General features: G+C 40.0%; 1 protein-coding gene across 26 annotated transcripts in view; it reads right to left on the reverse strand.

Annotated features, from left to right (window-relative positions):
• NRCAM (neuronal cell adhesion molecule) overlaps window positions 1-21,910 on the reverse strand; it is a 290,661-nt gene that overhangs the window by 221,467 nt on the left and 47,284 nt on the right. The window contains exon 1 of one of the 26 annotated variants that reach the window (XM_074942205.1): window positions 4,300-4,518. The exons of the other annotated variants lie outside the window; for them this stretch is intronic. The gene's annotated coding sequence lies outside the window, so the exon portion shown is untranslated. Of the gene's footprint in view, window positions 1-4,299; window positions 4,519-21,910 lie in introns of those variants that run through there. 26 annotated transcript variants of the gene reach the window in all.

Genomic DNA, 21,910 nt, shown 5'->3' on the forward strand with positions numbered 1-21,910 from the left:
TAAAAGAATCACCTCTGTGAAATCAGGATGGTAAATACCTCACAGGGTAATCAGATTCAAAACATAGAGAATCCCTCTAGGCAAAACCTTAAGTTACAAAAAGACACAAAAACAGGAATATACATCCCATTCAGCACAACTTATTTTATCAGCCATTTAAACAAAACAGAATCTAATGCATATCTAACTAGATTGCTTACAAACTCTTTACAGGAGTTCTGACATGCATTCCTGCTCTGGTCCCGGCAAAAGCATCACACAGACAGACCCTTTGTTTCCCCCTCCTCCAGCTTTGAAAGTATCTTGTCTCCTCATTGATCATTTTGGTCAGGTGCCAGCGAGGTTATCTTAGCTTCTTAACCCTTTACAGGTGAAAGGGTTTTTCCTCTGTCCAGGAGGGATTTAAAGGTGGTTAGCCTTCCCTATATATTTATGACAAGCCGTATGGAGTGGAAATCTATCAACTTCATGAAAAAACTCGTACAGATACAGACAGACATCATCTTCCTTTCCAAATGCAAACAGATGGACATCGTACCAAAAGTACTGAAGGTAAAAAATCCATTACAATCTACATACCACACAGACTATGCTGACAGATTGTGCCACACATTCTCAAAGAAACTGCGGAACCACCTGATCAACAACCTCTACAGCAAACAGGGAAAGATTAAGAATGAGCTCTCAAAACTGGATACTCTCATAAAAAACCAACCTTCCACACAAACTTCCTCGTGGCTGGACTTTACAAAAACTAGACAAGCCATTTACAACACACACTTTGCTTCTCTACAAAAGAAAAAGGACACTAAACTATCTAAACTACTACATGCTACAAGGGGCCACAACAGTGGTTCCCTTAACCCACCCAGCAATACTGTTAATCTACCCAACTATACTCTTAGCCCAGCAGAAGAATCTGTCCTATCTCGGGGCCTCTCCTTCTGCCCCTCCACCCCCACAAACATGATACAGTTCTGTGGTGACCTAGAATCCTATTTCGACGTCTCCAACTCAAGGAATATTTCCAACACACCTCTGAACAACATACTAACCCACAGAGACCTTCCTACCAACACTACAAAAAGAAGGATTCTGGGTCGACTCCTCCTGAAGGTCGAAACAACAGACTGGACTTCTACATAGAGTGCTTCCGCCGATGTGCATGGGCTGAAATTGTGGAAAAGCAGCATCACTTGTCCCATAACCTCAGCCATTCAGAACACAATGCCATCCACAGCCTCAGAAACAACTCTGACATCATAATCAAAAAGGCTGACAAAGGAGGTGCTGTCGTCATCATGAATAGGTTGGAATATGAACAAGAGGCTGCTAGGCAGCTCTCCGATGCCACTTTCTACAAGCCATTACCTTCTGAGGGTTACCAAAAGAAACTACAGCATTTGCTCAAGAAACTCCCTGAAAAAGTACAAGAACAAATCTGCACAGACACACCCCTAGAGCCCAGACCAGGGCTTTCTATCTGCTACCCAAGATCCATAAGCGTGGAAATCCTGGACGCCCCATCATCTCAGGCATTGGCACCCTGATAGCAGGATTGTCTGGCTATGTAGACTCCCTCCTCAGGCCCTATGCTACCAGCACTCCCAGCTATCTTCGAGACACCACTGACTTCCTGAGGAAGCTACAATCCATCGGTGATCTTCCTGAAAACACCATCCTAGCCCTCTACACCAACATTCCACACAAAAATGGACTTCAAGCCGTCAGGAACAGTATCCCCGACAACGTCACGGCAAACCTGGTGGCTGAACTTTGTGACTTTGTCCTCACCCATAACTATTTCACATTTGGGGACAATGTATACCTTCAAATCAGCGGCACTGCTATGGGTACCCGCATGGCCCCACAGTATGCCAACATTTTTATGGCTGACTTAGAACAACGCTTCCTCAGCTCTTGTCCCCTAACGCCCCTACTCTACTTGCGCTACATTGATGACATCTTCATCATCTCGACCCATGGAAAAGAAGCCCTTGAGGAATTCCACCATGATTTCAACAATTTCCATCCCATCATCAACCTCAGCCTGGACCAGTCCACACAAGAGATCCACTTCCTGGACACTACGGTGCTAATAAGCGATGATCACATAAACACCACCCTATACCAGAAACCTACAGACCGCTATGCCTACCTACATGCCTCCAGCTTTCATCCAGACCACACCACATGATCCATTGTCCACAGCCAAGCTCTACGATACAACCGCATTTGCTCCAACCCCTCAGACAGAGACAAAACACCTACAAGATCTCTATCAAGCATTCTTACAACTACAATACCCACCTGCTGAAGTGAAGAAACAGACTGACACAGCCAGAAGAGTACCCAGAAGTTACCTACTACAGGACAAGCCCAACAAAGAAAATAACAGAACGCCACTAGCCGTCACCTTCAGCCCCCAACTAAAACCTCTCCCATGCATCATCAAGGATCTACAACCTATCCTGAAGGACGACCCATCACTCTCACAGATCTTGGGAGACAGGCCAGTCCTTGCTTACAGACAGCCCCCCAACCTGAAGCAAATACTCACCAGCAGCCACACACCACACGACAGAACCACTAACCCAGGAACCTATCCTTGCAACAAAGCCCGTTGCCAACTGTGTCCAGATATCTATTCAGGGGACACCATCACAGGGCCTAATCACATCAGCCACACTATCAGAGGCTCGCTCACCTGCACATCCACCAATGTGATATATGCCATCATGTGCCAGCAATGCCCCTCTGCCATGTACATTGGCCAAACCAGACAGTCTCTATGTAAAAGAATAGATGGACACAAATCAGACGCCAAGAATTATAACATTCAAAAACCAGTCGGAGAACACTTCAATCTCTCTGGTCACTCGATTACAGACCTAAAAGTGGCAATACTTCAACAAAAAAACTTCAAAAACAGACTCCAACGAGAGGCTGCTGAATTGGAATTAATTTGCAAACTGGATACAATTAACTTAGGCTTGAATAAAGACTGGGAGTGGATGGGTCATTACACAAAGTAAAACTATTTCCCCATGTTTATCCCCCCTATCCCCCCGCTGTTCCTCAGATGTTCTTGTCAACTGCTGGAAATGGCCCACCTTGATTATCACTACAAAAGGCTTTCTCCCCTCCCCTCTCCTGCTGGTAATAGCTCACCTTACCTGATCACTCTCGTTACAGTGTGTATGGTAACACGCATTGTTTCATGTTCTCTGTGTATATAAATCTCCCCACTGTATTTTCCACTGAATGCATCCGATGAAGTGAGCTATAGCTCAAGAAAGCTTATGCTCAAATAAATTTGTTAGTCTCTAAGGTGCCACAAGTCCTCCTTTTCTTTTTGCAGATACAGACTAACATGGCTGCTACTCTGAAACCTGTCATTATGCAAAGCTTTATTCTGTTTCATAAAATTTTCGTTAATAATTGCCACATGCAGGGGTGGCAGGTGTGTATTGTGCTCTCACTGTAAAAGCCTTTTTCTGTTATGTCAGCCTTTCATATTTTGGAATCATAACTGTTCTTGTGATGCCCTATTGGCAAAGGAAGATATTACTCCAAACTGCTGGAAGGAAACTTTCAGTGTACATAGCTGAAATATTCAAACAAATAATGATCAAATAGTACATCTGTGAGTGGAGCAAACTAATCAGCTATACGGGGGGCCTGGAAAATATGTCCTTCCCCACAGTGTAACTAACTATTTGGAGTTCCTGGTTCAGCAGCTATCAGCATCCAGGACTGGGTCAGAACCCACGAGGGAATTAACATGATGCTGTGTTTGCTCACACATGGCTTACCCTGTTATTGCTGTATGCAAACTCACTGAAATCTGCAGCTTTACTTGAACCTGCACAGTTCTGGGAAAAAATGGAAACCTCACTCATTCTTGGGAGAAATGACTTTGTGACCTGCAGACTTCTAAATGGACTAGATTTAGAAACAGACTCCTGTTTCCCAAACATACACACACACACACACACTCTCACTGTTTACCGGCAGCTGCATAGGAGTGATTACAGAGTGGCAAATTTCTAATTACTTAAAGGAAAAAAAGAATGACGCTGACAAACCTCTGACTTAATAGTTAAAATAACTTTTACAGTTGTTTATGAATCTCCATGTGGGCAGGAAGGGGTGGGGAATGCCTAGGTGCTGTGATACAATCCATCATCAGTGGCCAACCACTGGTAGCTGGGGCTTATCATTTTTACATTTTTTCTTTCAGCAGAAATCCCTCCCATTAGCGTAGTATTAAATTTTTAATTTGAGTCACACACTTACCGGACTCTGGGGAAGCTTCTGTCTCCACAGAGTTCTCTGCAGGATCAGCAGTGAGCTGCTCCTTATGGGATGGGGAGGTGGATCAAACAGCTCTTCCGCATAAGAACGGAGAATTTGGTATTGATCCTGATCCACGCTGTTCTCTGAGACTGGTTTCATTAAAAGAGTCATTTCATGCTCCTGACTGGGAGCCCGCTGCTGGCTCCCACCAGTCCCCAGCCTGGATTCAGAGGCCAGCAGGGCACCATCCCAGCTGACCAGGTCATCGTGAAGAATGGTTGGCTCTGTCCTCGGCACAATGTCCAGGACTTGGCAAACTCATTATAAAATGGGCATGTGGTTGGCAAGTTGCCCCAGGTGCGGTTCTTGTCCCTCGTCTTCCAAAACTTGCTCTTCAGCCTCTCAATACACTTCCTCCACTGATCACCTGTCCAGAAAATCTGCAGACCTGCCAGCTTGTAGCTATCTGCTGGTTCACATGGTCATTCCTGGTGCATTTACTGAAGTCCACAGTTTTACTGACCTCGTGCCAGAGATTCACCAAAATCTGGCTGCACTCCCGTGACCAGGAGGCAGCTCACTTTGCAAAAGGCTTGATTAGTATGCTCCCCATTGCAAACCCTGGAGGCTCTCTGGTAGCAGGCTTGCAGCTCAGTCACCAGAAGAGAATGGGTTAACACTGACTCACTGAGCAGCTGCCATTCACAAAGGAGGCTTCTTCTGTTTTCAACAGAGTGGATTTCAGATTGTTGGGATAAACAGGACTAAGAAAACTGTCCCATGGAATTGTGGGATACTTCTGGCTGACTCCTGGGACCAGGGTCATGCAAGGCTGAGTCTACACTACAAAGCAGCAAGGCTTGGACCCTTCAGCCCTACAGGGTCCTGGAACCCTGGGTTAGCGCAACTGTAGTGTATACACAAGGGGACTTAAGCTTGAGCATGGTCTTACATTGCATAGACATACCCTTTGAGTCCCAGGTAGGTGTCTTCTGCCCCTGTTCACAGTTTGGCCAACCCTCTGTCCAGTGTTCATACTGTAAAGGGCTGGATCCAATGGGCATTGTAGTTAATGGGTGTCCTTCCACTGATTTCAATGGTGTTTAGATAAATCTCTAAGCTGTAAGGCAGTCATTTTAACAAATAATGCTTTCGCCAACAGCCTACCATACACAACTTATACAGATGAAATAAATTATGCAACACATTCTCCATCAAATAACTTGTACAAAATCAATTTTACTCTAAAATGTTAATGATAAAATACATTGCAATGACCAATTAATCTGATAATAATTTAAACAATGAACACGGAGATATAATCAGAAATTATAAATACCAACAGCGTTCACAAATTTAAAAAGAATTGTAATATCACTCATAATATCACTCTTTTAAAATAGCTTATGTCTTAGGTTTTGGAACAACCTAGAAGTGAGAGTTTTCAACTCTCAAAGTTTAAGAATTTGTTGGCTAGAAATGTCTAAAAAAGAATTTTAGTTTGTTATTACATTTGTATTAATAAAGTGTATACTTTGAACTCATTAATTTAAGTATTTGGTCACATTCTTTTCTGAAATATTGTGTGGTAACTTGCTGTTTCCATCAATGAAAGAGATGCTATAAAACCTTTTAGTGGATTCAAAAAACTACTGTCTATGTGCAAATGAGGGTAAGGCCATGGGATGTGAGTCAGACTGCTGGCAGCCTAACATGTTACAGATTAAAAGACCGGGGTGTGCTGGGTGGAAGCGTTTGCAACAGAAGACAGTTAAAAATTAGTATCACTGACATCATGGAGCCAAAGAGTTCCTTCAGAGTCCATATTCATTAGGCAAATATGTACTTAGGGAATCTTTATTAAAGTTTCTTATTACTGATCCAATTAGCCTTAAACTGTAACAGATTTTTAGGGTTGTTACTGTGTATTTAGAAATGGCTATTAAGAAAACGCTTAAAACATAAATTACTTATTTATCAGTCCATATAAATCAAAGTATGAAGCTAGATGCTGACAAGTATTAATACTGATTTTTTTCTTTTTTTTTTTATCATGTAAAATACTTGATGAAAGAATCAGTAGTTACAAGACAGATGCTGTAGGATTATTGTGGGTTAGGATAAATCTTGTTTAAAAAGTTGTGAGCTCCACCCCTCATTTAAGATAGCTGTAAGAGACAGCTAAGGAGTCCCATCTTAAACAAGGGAGGTATGCAAGCCCACCCAGTAATTTTGACCATATGGGCAGAAGGCTCCACAAGGTAGTATTTGCCTTTGGGTAAGGGTGTACGGGGGGGGGGGGGGGCTGTTAGTGAGAGAGAGTCTGAATAAGAAGCTGGTGGGACAAACCTGGGAAAAAATCTAGAGAGAAAGCATTTGGGGGGACAGGGAGGAGGGAAATGATAGTTGAAAGAGATTTTGGTGCTGTTTCCTGTTTGGGGGAACAGGACTTTGTACATTCTTTGTAAATAAACAAGATTACATCAAAGGTACCAGACTCCATCTTTAAATTCTCCTCCCAACTGGAACAACCCACATGCTCCTGAACTTTGACTAGTTGCGTAGGTTGAAGAGGGACACTCGTGTCAGCCATAGGACCCAGTTTCCAAGGAAAGAAATTGTGAGTTGGTATTGCTGTTGAACCAAGATGGAGCAAATAACGACAATGCTCACAGAACTCAAAGATGGCCAAAATGACTTGAAACAAGACCTAGAACAGAAGCTGAGGCCCTAAAACCAGGGCTAGAATTTTCCTAGAAAGGGCTCAGAGATGACTTGTTCTTAATCTCTGTTAAAGCAACAACTACAAAGTGCCCAGATAGTTCGGGAAATCCAGCTGTAACATTCCCAAATTGGAAAGATAAAATGGATTGATGAGGTGACCAGTACCCTGACTGCCATAAACTGGACATTTTTCATCAAAATAATAGAGTACAAGCAGGCTTTGGCCAGTTTGAAACTTGTTAACCAAGATGAGTTACAGCAAGGACTAAAGGAGATAAAAATTGCGCTCCAGAAAGAAATAGAAGTGAAAGTCAGCCACCTGGATGTGGAACTGGGCCAAGCTGTATCTTGCTATAGAGGAGTATAGCTTGTTCAGGAAGGTCCGGCAAGATAAAAAAGATATTGCATTATACATCAAGAATATATATACTGGTTCCAAAGGAGGAGAAGCAGAACAGCTGAAAGTCTCTGAGTAAAGACAAAAGAGATTGAAAATAGGGCTAACATCATGGTAGCATTCTTCTATAGACCACCAAAACACGAAGAGGAGGCGGATAAGCCATTCTTGAACAAACAGAAATGCCCAAAACACAAGACCTAGTAGTAACAGAGGACTTTACCTACCCAGACGTGTTGGAAAAATAGTATGTCAAAACACAAAATTTCCAATAAATTCTTGGAAGGTGTTAGGAACAACCTTTTATTTCAGAAAGTGGAGGAAGTAACCAGAGGCATAGCTATTTTAGACTTGATTCTGATTAACAGGGAGGAATTGGTTGAGTATCTGAAGGCTGAAGGCAATTTGGGCGAAAGTGATCATGAAATGAAAGATTTCAGTCTAAGGAAAGGAAAGAGTGAGAGCTGCAGAATAAGGACAACGGGCTTAAAAAAATCAGACTAACTCAGAGAATGGCTAGGTAACGTCCCATGAGAAAATCTAAGGGAAAAAAGAGTTCAGAAGAGCTGGCAGTTTCTCAAGGAGATAATATTAAAGGTACAACTGCAAATAATCCCATTAGAAGGAAAAATAGGAAGAACAATAAGAGCTAACATGGTTCCATCCAGAGCTCTTTAACGACATAAAAATCAAAAAGGAATCCTACAAGAGGAAGAAACATGGACAAAATGTTAAGGAAGAGTAAAGAAGAAAAACACAAGCACGTAGGGAAAAAAACAGAAAGGCTAACCTACAAAATGGGTTACACATAGCAAGGGATATAAAAGCCAATAAGGAGAGGTTCTTTAAATACATTAGGAGCAAGAAAAAGATGAAGGAAAGTGTATGTCCTCTACTTAGCGGGAAAGGAGAAGTAATGACTGATGACATCCAGAAAGCTGAGGTGTTTAATGCCTGTTTTGCTTCATTCTTCACTAAAAAGCTTAATGGTAACCAGATACTCAACACAATTAATATTAACAGTGGGGAAGGAAGGAAGCCAAAATATGGTAAACACAGGAGATCAGAAATTGAATATGAGTCAACAATGTGATGCAGTTGTGAAAAAGGCTAATATTCTGGGGAATGTTAACAGGATTGTTGTATTAACACACGGGCGGTAACTGTCCTGCTCTGCTCAACACTGGCGAGGCTTCAGCTGGAATACTGTGTCTAATTCTGGGCATCACACTTCGGAAAAGGCCTGGAGAGTCCAGAGGACAACAATAAAAATGATAAAAGATTAAAAAACTGGGCATGTTTAGTCTTGAGAAAAGAAGACTGAAGGGGCAGCTAGTAACAGTCTTCAAATATGATAAGGGATTATAAAGAAGACTGTGATCAATTGTTCTCCAGGTCCACTGAAAATAAGACACAAAGTAATGGGCTTAATCTGCAGCAAGGGAGATTTAGGTTAGATATCAGGAAAAACTTTCTAACTATAAGGGTAGTTAAGCTCTGGAATAGGCTTCCAAAGGAGGTTGTGGAATCCCCCCCAAGCTGTGACCCAATGCACCCCTGCATTCAAACACTACACATGATTGTAATAATCTTTGTACAAAATATGCCTTGTGAGGCATCATTTGAAAACTAATAACTTGCTAGTCAATAATATCATGGTGAAATATATGTAGCACCATTATATGTAAAGTTATGAAATTCCCCCTGTACGATATCAAACATACATTTTCAAACTCACATAGCTCCAATTAGGTAGAGTTGCTCAAGCAGGCCTATCTTAAAGAAAAGGATGTGTGTTTATCTCAGGTTGCACATAAGTGTAAACAGATTAATCAGGCATCGTGAAGGGGAAGAAAGAAGACAAAAAAAAAATCTGCACTTCAGCATACACAGATGAAAAGAAACATCATCAGGCCTCCTTTCTTCACCAGATTCCAGGTCTCCTTGCTCTCAGCTGGAAAGAACTTCAACTAGGAGTATGGTCAAGAAAATGCTTTTCAAAGGGTTACTGAACTACAAAAGAGGCAAAACCACCCCAAGTTCTCTCTCCGAGCCCATCTCCCTCTTTTCACCTAAGACAACAAAAGAAACAGCTGTTGGACCTTTGGAGCAGATTCTGATCTGAAACTTGGTCAGCAATATACTGAAAACATATGGTAAAACTTCACCTTAAACCAAGTCTAGTTTGTTAAGTTGAGAAAGTGTTTTATCCTTTTTTTCCATGTAATCATTTCTGACTTTAATGCCTCATTACTTGTACTCACTCAAAATCCTATCTTCTTTTGTTAAATAAACTTGTTTTAGTCTTTAATCAAAACTAATGAAGTGTTGTGGTTAACCTGGGCTGTGTGGTAACTCCATCTGAAAGGAGCAAGTTGTTGTATATTGTTCCCTTACAGGGACAACAAACCTAAAATATCACTACTGTCCAAATATTGGGCGGGGGGGGGGGGGTAAGAGAAGGGGGAATTCAGGACTGGAGTGCATTGGGGTCACCCATCTTAGCAGTTTTCCTTATCATCAATCACCAGGATACTAGTACAGATACTAGTTAGTGCTAGCCCCAAACTTAACTTAATTCAAAAAATTTCAAAAGGAAATGTCTAGATATTTTCAACAACTCTGAGATGGTAATGACAGCTTAAGATTGTACACTGGAAAGAGCAGAATAAAAAAAATCCATTTCCATTTTTTTCTCTGCAAAGTAGTGCTTTCTCTCACCTTAACAATTCCAAGATAGTCCCCAAAATGTTCTAATAACAAATTTTAAACTTGAAATTGATAAAATGAGAATTCAGAGAAATGTGAAGATGAAAATGAAAAATATTTGTTTAAGACTGAGAGTTACCACAGACAAATGGAAATCCATATTAGATAATTTAAAGATGGCAAGGAAACAGACAGAGTTTTAAACATGTTAGCACACAAATCACACTCCAATTTCACATAAAGTCTCCCTGCAGTGAGGTTAGAGCCAGCAGTGAGAAAGACATTACACTTGTTGGGTTTTTTAGTAGACCTCTAAAAAGGGTTTAAATGCAGCAGTGTATTGGGAAAAGCCATAGACTTGGCAGGTTTGCCTCATGTGGACTAATTTGCACTCACTCAGATTCCCCTGCCTCAATACTATCTCTCAATGCAAAGCTGTGACTCCAGCACAATCTCCGGTAGAAATCTCTCTCTGCCACAGAATATGAGGCAATAATACCAAGTGAATTATGCTCTCCCCAAACACTGAGGCTGATAGTACGCCTATAGGATGCACCCAGCCTCAGCAATACCACAGAGCAAAAGGCACGGGAAAAACTCCACACAACGATCTAAAATAAAGATTTAGGATATAGACTAGCATTAGAAAAATATTACTATTGACTATATCCAGCATCTCCATTTTATGCAATACAGAATATTATTTTTGTCCCTTGAAGACTCAGCCCCACCCTATCAAGCCCTCATCCATCACCTCCAATCTGCCAGTCATCATCACCCGTCAGACCAATTTTCCCCCAGCCACATTTGTGCTTTCTCGTGCATCCCCCCTTAGGCATAGAAGAAGCTCCTGTGAAAACCCACAAACCTACTATATATTCCTCCTTCACATTCATTCTTAACACTTGCTTCTGTCATGATGCCTACAAAGTAGTTGACCATGTTTAGGGTGCTGTGCTAGTGTGCTGTGACCCCTGCTCACTATGCTAATCGTAAACTTTATATTACTACCTTGGGCTCCCTCTCTGTCTGTCGTGTTCACCCTATTGTCTCTTAAAATAGATTTGGATTGTGAGGTCTTTTGAGGCACGGACAATCTTTTTGTTGTATGTGTGTGCAGTGCCCAGTGTTTTTAAGTTTAAAATCAAGATTGGTTTTGTTCATACATTATTTATACAATAGTGCTTTGAAAAAAAGCAAGCCTGAGGTCCGAGTCCACTGTGAATAGTTTATAAAATACCAATTTGAGACCAAGACCCCAGAGGCAACAGAATTTCTACCTAATACTGTTGAACATTTGAGAAGATATCATTAATTCATATTACATTATTTAAATCATTTTATAAACTAAGGTGTAAATAAATTCATCAGGTGCTATTCTGATTCTGAGATAAGAAGTTTACCCAATAGGGTTCAAAAAAGCTAATTATGCTTTACCACAAACATATCCAGTCCAATCTAATAACTATCAAATCAACAAGACAATGAAAACATAATTCTAATACAGAAAATTCTTACTATTGATAATAAACTTGAAATCATTATCTCAATAGAAGCCTACTGTCATTATTGTCCTGTACACACAACTACAAACTGCTGATACCAGTGCTTGGACTCTATGGGTAGATTTAATCTGCATTTTTTAAACTCATAAGTAACATCAGGGCAAAAGATAACACACTTCGGCTCAAACTGTGTTGCAAACCTATTGAAACCCTGCCAGTTCAATATGTCAACCTTGAAGTTCAGGTTTTAATAGAGAAGCTATTAAAAAGGTTACAGTTCTGAAGTTGTATGTGCTCAGTGCACCATTTGCCTTATGGTATGGAAAAATCCTTATTTGTAAGGCTTCTGTGATTTCGTGCCAGAGACCAATCTCCTTAAATGAGTCAAGGCATTTACCATGAGATGGGAAGGTGGCAGAGAGTCGCAAGAATTGTTTCAAGCTGGGTCAATACATTAAACTGAAAGTACATGAACAATGAGGGTTTGTCATGTTCCCATAGCAGTGTCCATATCTGTGAAAAGAAAGTTCCTATGTATTCTGAAAGTAAATCAAGAGAAGACTATTTTGACACTGCCCGTTTTCAGTACATGTGAATCACACTATATGCACCCCAGCAACTTACAGCACACTGGCTATCCTACAGTGATATGCCATCCTGGGGATTACAAATAACGCTTCAATAACTAAGAGAGCCCCCGGAGTTTTCTATAAATCATCTTGAACTTCATTGTGTTTATTAAGCTATTCTGACATTTCCAATGAATGCAGATGTTTCTTTAAAGCAATGGGGAGAAAGAGAAGCCTTGCCAAAATGAGCTGATTTGCACCACTGAAAATATTATGTTCTTGTATTTCTGATTATGATTTAATAGTCAGTTTTAACGATTATTTGTCACTATAGGATGGAAACTGCAAAAGTCACCTTTGTTCCTCGGAAAAGCAGTGTATGGAAATGCATTGTGAATCTGAAGCATAGATATCTAGAGATACCTGAATTATCTTCCAGCTGAAAATAGCCTGCATCAGAAAAAAAAAAGGGGGGGGCGTATTTTGTGATTTATTCATGGCTATTTAATGAAGAAATTAGTATGTTTATCAGGCACATGAATCAAAGCCCAAAACACTGAGTTTGCATTGGAAGTGAGACGGGCTGTTTTGCTGAGTGTTAGGAAAGGCACAGATGTACATAAAAATTCAAACGTAGGCAAAAAGAGATGTCTGGTTTTGACTATGTTCAGTAAAGCACAGGAGCAATATCTAAGGTAGACAGGGATATTAAAAACACCACTACCATTTATTATAAATGATGTAATGGAATTTTGAGCCAGGAATAGTACAAGTGTGAAATAACTCCACACTAATGTACAGTAACAACATGGCAGGGAATGGTAACATCATTTGCCTGAGGCCCCCACATTGCAATGATACAGAACATTGTAAAGAAACACAATCTGTCTGGGTCTCTTGTTTCCTCTGCCTCTCCCCCACCTTCACAAAGCACAAACATGGTAAAACATGAGAGGAAAAGTTGTAACAATCACTGTTGAGCATGGCATTTAAGCTCTGCTCTTCCTTCTCCTTGCCCCATTTTTCATTAATTATTATTATTATTATTAACCATTTTTCCTGGGGGAAATATATTGTTCACACCTTCACTAAACACTTTTATTCTCTTAATTCTGAAGAGTTTAATTGTTATAAAGGAGCCATATATGAGTATTTCTAATTTTTCTACCAGATGTTGAAACTGTAATCCTCTATCCAGAAAGAGCTTTTAGCTCAAAGTAGCCTCTTGGATATTGTATGTTTGGCAAAAAGAAATCCTTGCTTTCATCTTTGGATGTGAATACTATTCCACATTTACTGTTTAAAAATGTCAAAAAGTGGAACAGGAAAAGTGGGGTTGAAAAAAAAAATTCCCCATGGGTGCATAGTCATTCAGGTTTTGCACCTTCCTCTCAAGCATCTGGTGCTGGCCACCGTTGGCCAGAGGACTAAATGGAGCAACAGTCTGACCCAGAATGGCAATTCCTGCATCCCTGTGAAGGTTCTTGGGGTGAATGACTTTGGAGGGTTGAAGATGGCATTTGACATAAATTACTGTGTGTGAGATAGGAGGGATTTGAATGAGGAGAAGATTCAGAGACTGGCCTACTGTAACGGAGCTATGGTGCCGATTTGATGAATGTTTCTTGGCACATACCCAACCAACCACCTTTACAAGGCTATGGACCCTCTGATATACGGAAGACCCTTTTCTCAAGAAGAAATCTGAGAGGAAACCAGGAATGTGTTTGTTTTCCCATCTTTAAGGGCAAAGTATTGTAATGAATTTGTTGGTTTATTACTGGGCACATTTCAACAACCACCCAGCAGAGGGCTCCATAACCTCCGGAGCAGTGGAAAGGTAAGCACAATCAGAGTTCAGAGGGAAGAAGCCAGAGACAGAGAGAGAGCAGGACAAGCAGGCAGTGCAGTGGCTGCAGGGGTGGACAGCTGGACAGAGCGCAACACTCTGTTCTCTGGGACTGGCAGTAGCCGCATTAGGAGAACACGAGGTTGCGGCCTGCAGGTAGGCAGGACAGTATGAAGAGACTGGGACTCACTGGGACTCAGTTACTTTTATGCCCTGGTCTGGACTGCCCCAAGGGCTAAATTGAGAAGTGTTGTGTTTATGTCAGTTTGTGCCTGGAACATCTGCACAGTTTATTTCTGAAAGACTCAATAAAGCAGTTCACATAGACTCACAGACTTAAGGCCAGAAGGGACCATAGTGATCATCTCATCTGACCTCCTGCACGTTGCAGGCCACAGAACCTCACCCACGCCTGTAATAGACCCTGAGCCTCTAGCTGATTTATGATTTAAAGAGTTCAAGTTCCACAGAATCCATCATTTACTCTATTTTAAACCTGCAGGTGACCTGTGCCCCATGCTGCAGAGGAAGGCAAATCCCTGCACCGGGTCTTTGCCAATATGACCGAGGGGAAAATTCCTTCCTGACCCCCAATATGGTGTTCAGTTGAACCCTGAGCGTGTCAGCAAGACCCACCATACTTACCCAGAATCTGTGATTCTTTTGGGAACTACTGAAGGCTAGAACTTGAAAAGCCTCACGCTTGCAGCACCTATAGCACTTGCTTCATAGCAGGGGCTACCCTCAATACGCTACCAGACACCCAAGAGACTGCTTTACCACAACTCAGAGAGACACCCGGCAGAGGCATCGATTACAGCGTGAAGGTAACAGTAACACTAGGAGCAAGTGAGCTGCCTGGGTACTCTCTTCCTGCATTAAAAAGATTCTAAAACATATGTTCTAGTTCAACCTCAAATTATCGAATTAGAGGAATCACTAGGTGAAATTCTAGGGCCTGAGTATGACTATGTGATAATAATGGTCCCTTCTGATCTTAAAAATCTTTGACTATGGTTTTGTATAATGAATTTGTACCAGCTATCATTTTGCTGATTGTGACTGTGCTGTCCCACCAATAAAGACTATGAGATCACATAAGACTAAGATCAGAACTGCATTCCACATAAGAGGACAGCATAGAAATGAGAGTGGCAAAGGAATCAAATGGAACATCGAGGCTGGCACAGTTATTAGAATGGAGGGGGCTAGCGAAAACATGGTAAGATACAAAATCAGAGATATAAGCTGGTGAAGAATTTTGCTTGTGAACTGCAGAAAAAAATAAAATACTTTATAAGCCTGATCTTACTAACATCTACTACCATCCACAATGCCTGCTGGAGGGAATATTCCAAAAGGATACTCTCAGTAGCAAGCATGGCATGGAATTACTCTCACTCGTAGGCATTATACCCAGTAGTAGGTGTTTGCAAGATCTGACCCCTATTGCATTTTTCCTAAATTAAATGAAATAATTAAGTACCATTTTATTCTATTTTATTTTGAAAAGCTCATTGAATATGAGATAAATATAAACCACAAAACTTCAATTAGGCAAGATGTGTATAATTCATCATCATATTAACTTGCATTCTTACTAGCTTCCAAAATGTCATCCTTATTGTATTTGTACATTTAAATATCAAGCAAAAAGATCACATATCAAAAATCTATGAACCACATGCTGATACTTTCTCATGTTGAGTGTTATCTTATTTCACCAGTAATTCCACTGCAGTCAGTGTGGTTACTCATGCAGTAAGGTGTTATTCCGCTTGAGTAAGCTGTCAGAATCTAGCCCTATTAGAAAATATATACATTCCCTAGCTGCTGTAAGTGTGCTCATATATTTGTTCATTTAAACAGCAAGCTCAATACACAGATGAAATTCTGGAAACTAGTAAAAATGTTTGTGTTCTCTCGTGTACAATTTCCCCTATCTTACATGCACATTTTAAAATTTTTAATTAACAAATCACAAATGATCTTTATTTTAAATAATTCTGCTAGAAAAATGAATATGACCCAATTTGCCAATCCTTACATTTGATATATTTTAAGAGGGACTAATGAGATTATTATTGTTCTTGACATTTCAAGCATGAGAGAGACGTGGCAGTAGGAATTATGCCATGGTTCTCTCTTACAATAACCTTGGATTACATTTAATGAAAACCCACTATGATAAAATTAAAAAGGCTAATAATGAACACAACCCACAGAATTATGTTCAGCAATACACAGATCTTCATGTTCCTATTGTCTAAAGCAAAAAGGGTCAGTTCCACCTTCCATCACCATCAAGGGAAGTTCTTTTGCTCACTGTAATGGGAACTGAATCAAACCCTCAATGAAAAGAAATCTGTGTAAATTTTATACTGTCCTACTACACCAACCTTAGCTTCACTACACCCCCCAATACAGGTATAATTTCCCAGTGATATACAAAAAGCATACCTACACTATTTCAATTTAAATACTCAACTATTATGATGATCCATAGAAAATACAAAATATTGTTTTAGTGTGATAATTATTAATAGCTACTTAGCATACCTACAAACATTTCTAAACACACAGGCATCAATTTTCAGCACACGGCACAGAAAATTAGTAATATAAATCCCACAACCAACAACATGAATTTTACTCTTAAGGTAATTCCCTATGTACCATATTGAATATTTCCCCCAAGAAACTTATTACAAATGCCAGCTAAATAAAATACATTACCATCATCCCTAATATAAACATAGATGTCAGAGAGGGGGATTTAAAAAGGCCTATTGGAGCATTTTGATCACTCTTGTGACAAAGTAGCATTGCTCCTTGCAGAATATTCTCAAGTGCTTCACAGAATCTAGTTCTCATGATCACAGCAATATGGCAACCACACTTACCTCAGCTGGCTCTCCACAGTATAAGAGACCTCTGATCTACGAACACTTTCCTTACATTTAGCTGGGCTTGGAAGGATTAGATTTTTAGTGGTAAATGTCAATTTTACTGTACACATGCGAACAGACAGTAAGTATTTCTCTAGATGATAATCAAAATTTACAAACAGACAAAGAAAGAAAAATGCTGCTTAGAACCTTGCGTAGACTGCTACGTAGACTGTCGGTCCTTCATCAGTTGAGACTGAGCCGATCACAACACGTCTTCCAATCTTCTCTCGCTCCAGCCATCCTTCACCATGCTTGTCCATATCTCCTTGTTAGGAAATCATCCCACCTCTTTGGAGGCCAACCATGTGGCCGTTTCTGTTCTCACGGATACCATTCGGATACAGCTGCCGTCCATCTGTTGTCGCTGAGTCGGGCTACATTGTCCCGCCAACCACATTTGGCTGAGCCTGCTTTCAACAACGTCTCGCACTCCAGACTGCTGCCTAGCCCAGTCCGCTGGTGGCTGAAAACAATGGCTAGAACAACATGGAAAACCTAGGACCTTACTAGTGTCAAAATCAAGTGATGTAGACATTTGAATTAGTCTTGCTTGCTAAAAACAGGTATGATTTGTTGTTGATTTAAGGATACTTTGTATATTTTGACAGGTGATGTTGACAATTTGTATTTTACATGCTTTGAACATTTAACTTTTTGAATCTCAACATCTACTATCAATTTCATAATTGACCCCACATAATTTCCCATAATTGTGAAAATTTTAATAGACAAAAGTCTTTAAAAATGCTTAAAATACACATTGATATTATCAGTCAAAACTATAAAAAATGAAAATAAAATTCTGCCAAACCTACATTTAACCAACATTTTCTTTTGCTCGATTTCTTCTCATTACTCTGGTTTATACCACCTTAACAATCTTCCCTCGGTGTCTACCTGTCCATCGAGGTTCTTATATTAGCCCTTATAACCATGGTAATCCAAGAACCACCCAAGAGTCAGAATGACAGCCATCTCTTATTCTCTCTTTTTCCTCTCCCGCACCCTCCTCTAGCAAGAGACAGTCTTTAGTTATTGGCTTTTTACTTTTTTAAGAACTGAAAACAGAAGTGAGTGTTGGATGTAGGTGATGGTACTACTGCAGGAAAGCTTGAGCAAACATGTTTATATCTAGCTCTGCTTGCAGAAGCTGGGATCTCAGGGTCTTTGAGGAGCATGAATGTTAGCTCCACTGCACAGCAGCCCCAGCAGACAGTCCATTTGCTTAACCAAGTGGATGCTGTGGGGCATGCAGGAGAGCCCAGTGACCACTTGAAGAGGCTAGGAAGACTGTAGTTGGGGGAGGATGGCAGATTGCATCTCTCCCCTCAGGGTTGAAGGCACTACAGTGGAATCCAATTTCTGATGCTACAGGTGCCTTTGTGAGAAAGCAGAAAGGATGAGGAGGGACCTAGCCTACAAGTATCCTTCTGATTACCAAGACATCTATTTCTTATCCCCATCTTAGATACATACTGATTTTTCGCAAATTAGTTGCACAATATGATAAGCCTTTTAATATATATACATGCACATTTAGTTAATCAATAATATTTGCATTTGGTACAAGAGTATCAATTTTCCATACCAGTTCAATTTCAAAACACAGAACAACTTCTGACAAAGAGAAGACGTCTCAATACAGATGAACATTTTTACATAGTTTTACAAAAAACTGCTTAATATAATTATGTGGGCTGCTGAGTTATGTTTATTTGTATACAACATACTGAATTTCTTGTATCCCGCCCCTTTATTTTAAAAAAAGGATGAATGAATACATGTTGTCAGTTCTCTTGTGTAGTAGTACTATTTATTACTGATGCAATAAAATTGTGAAATTATACCTAATGCTGCCTGATACCTACTTTGAGCTTTTGAACACATAACGGGTCTCATGTACAAGAAAAACAGAAACATCCTTTGGCTCACTACTGCTGTCTGAGCACCATAAATCTGCTATTGTCCATCCATGTTTTATAAATTGGATTATTGACCCCATTGACTATAGTAGCTCATGCAAATCTTTTTTTACTTAACTGACTCAACACTCATTTGAAGTCATTATGGTCTGTTGTGTTAATCAAGAAGCTGAAGGTCATGTGCCCTTAAGCTACATGCTAAAAATCCTTATGAAAATGATGGAATGGAAATGATCATACATACACAAAATAACCATGTTTCTGTCTGTTTTCCTTCCTTTTATCCACCTAAAACAAAACATATGAGCTGCACATCAGACAATTCACCCACAACATTTCAGTTAAAAAACAACACCTTTTTTGAGTAATACAAGTGCATAGATTGGTACACAACAGCCCAGAATTTGTTTTTAAATTATCCAAGTTTCCAATTTTGGCAAAAGTGTCAAATGTGTGCCAAGCGAATTCTACTACCTAGATATAAACTCCTGAAATTTTAGGCTTAATGTGTAAATACTGACACCTCAACAACAGTAGCATAAGCTACATGAAGAAGGGGGTTCCTAATGGGAAGGCAAAGAATTATACAAATGGAAGGAGAGAGAGAGAGAGAGAGAGAGAGAAAACACATTCACAGAAGAAATGGGACACTGAAAGAAGAGAGACAGATAAGATCTTCAGAGCAGGAGAAATGGGAAAGCTCAAGAGTAGAAGAGAAAATGGGGATTTCCTTTTGGAAAACCCCTATGTTCTTCCTAGGAGAAGGTTGGAAAGGAAGAAAAGCCCAAAGGCCACTCAGAAGAAAGTCCTCTGGAGATGGGAGAAGTCCTGCAACCTGCTTCCCGTCCACTACCCTAAGAGGTTACTCCTGGGGGAATTCTGTGTCACTGCATGCACAGAATTCATGTCCCCCACAGATTTCTTTGCTTCGCTGCAGAGAAAATGATGGGGAAGCAAAGGGAAGCCTGCAAGAGCGGTCATGTGCTCCTCCCTGGCAGCAGAAGCAGGTTGGTTTGTGTGCCGGAGCAGTCAGAGACTGCTAAATCACCACCGGGATGGGAGGCCCCGCTGAGCAGTCATGCATGTGAGACAGAGAGGGAGAGACACTCTGTCCCTCTTGCTCACTATTGCAGCATGCTTGGCATGGAGAGGCAGGGCTTAGGGGTATTTCACACGTATCTCCTCAGAATGTAGCAAGCCTGCCTGCTTAGTGAATTGTTCCCATTGCCTTTGTGAATTCCCCCAGGAGTACAAAACAGATGTAAAAGTTTTAAGACTCCTTTACATTGTCAGAGTGGTGTAAAGGACAGTATGGCCTTATAAATGCTTATGGTGTTTTAGTGATAAGAACTGGTCTAAATTTTTGGACTGAAAAAAATTCCTATCAAAATGCATTCCATGACTGTTTGGTACTGACCTTTCTGGAGATGGTCAGTAGTCAATATAAATTGTGAGTTTGATTCTGCACCCCTCAATTGCTCTTCAGTTGCCTATAATGTAACACTGAGCATATGGCTGTATATATTTGTTGACTAATAACTAGAAATAAAGGGTCAAACTTAGCTACATTACTACTGGACAAAGGGGGGTTGGGAATTTCCTCCAATGCTCCCGACGCCCATTCTCAATCCATTCTATTCTCGTTTAATAAATTACCAAAATAATTGTAACTGGTGTGATTATATTGTATTATTTTTACAAATAAAATATGCAGAATTTTGAAGATTTTTTAAATATTGTGCACAGAATTTTTAATTTTTTGGTGCAAAATGTTTAATATTTTGATGCAGAATTCCCCAAGAATAAGAGATGGAGGAGGAGAAAGAAGGTCTGCCATCCTTCCAGTAAGATACCATGACAAGAAAAGATCTGTCATCCTCCTCGCAAGACGACACTCATAGGTAAGGTATGTCTGTGGTTGGAGTAGAAGTTTGCAGCAGATGGAGGATCATGAGGGACTTCTATAGATCCCCAATCTTGGAACTTCATGTACAACTCTCCAGTGGCTGGAAGTATAGCAGCCCACAAGCCTATGTCTTATTTGGATAATTGTCCCTGGCAAAATTTTTACAATGCTGCAATCATGGAAGGGCCTGTGTTGAACAAGCTGATCCTGTCATGTGTGCAAGTGGAGAAGACAGTGCTGTAAAAATTATTTTCTGTTTTCCCCATCCTTCACCCTTTAGGCCTCACAGTTCTGTGGAAAAAAAGTATATTTCGTAGCTTCTTGGAGCTACACATTCATAACCAATTAATTTTCTGCTTCCCTATTTCCTAGCTTGTCTTCAATTCCAGAAATAGAATTTCCATTTTCTGATAGACCTGGCACCTAAGAATTCCAGTTTCAGTAACTGTTTATTTTTTTAATAAAATACAATACTCATCTCCCAAAAAGCATTATTTTTTAAATAAGATTCCCCTCCTCCATTCTCTCCCCACCAACATCCATTTTAGGTAATATTAATAATTTTTTTAATTTTAACATTTTTTTATTGTCAGCAACACTATCAGCTCTGCATTTATTATCTTCCCAGCACCTCGTCCCTTCTTTTTCTGTTTGAACCATTTGTTCAATTTTATCTTTTTTTAATTTTATGAAGGTGTTATTAGTATTTTTAATTTATTATATTGTATGTTGGCAAGGACAGCTTTTTAAATAAATTATATTTTATTATAAACTAAGTGAAAAGGTACAATGTAAAGCACACCTATTATTTCCTGTACTTCAGAATTATTATTAATTCTATTTAATGTCAGCATGAGGTTGATATAAAATAGACTTGGAATTAGGTTTAAGAACATGTGGCTCATTATGAAGGGAGATTAGTGTAAGAATCTTACTAAATTATTCACAATGATGTAAAATTGTATTCAGTCTCTTTTTGTTGTTGTTTCCCCCTCTTTGGTTTCATTCTGATTTGCTGTGTTTTCACATCTCCAAGTTCCATTAACCTGAATCTTACATGCTTTGAAAGAGAATTTAAA

The sequence above is a fragment of the Natator depressus genome, chromosome 1 (assembly GCF_965152275.1).
Source record: "Natator depressus isolate rNatDep1 chromosome 1, rNatDep2.hap1, whole genome shotgun sequence".
NCBI classification, from domain to species: Eukaryota; Metazoa; Chordata; order Testudines; family Cheloniidae; genus Natator; species Natator depressus.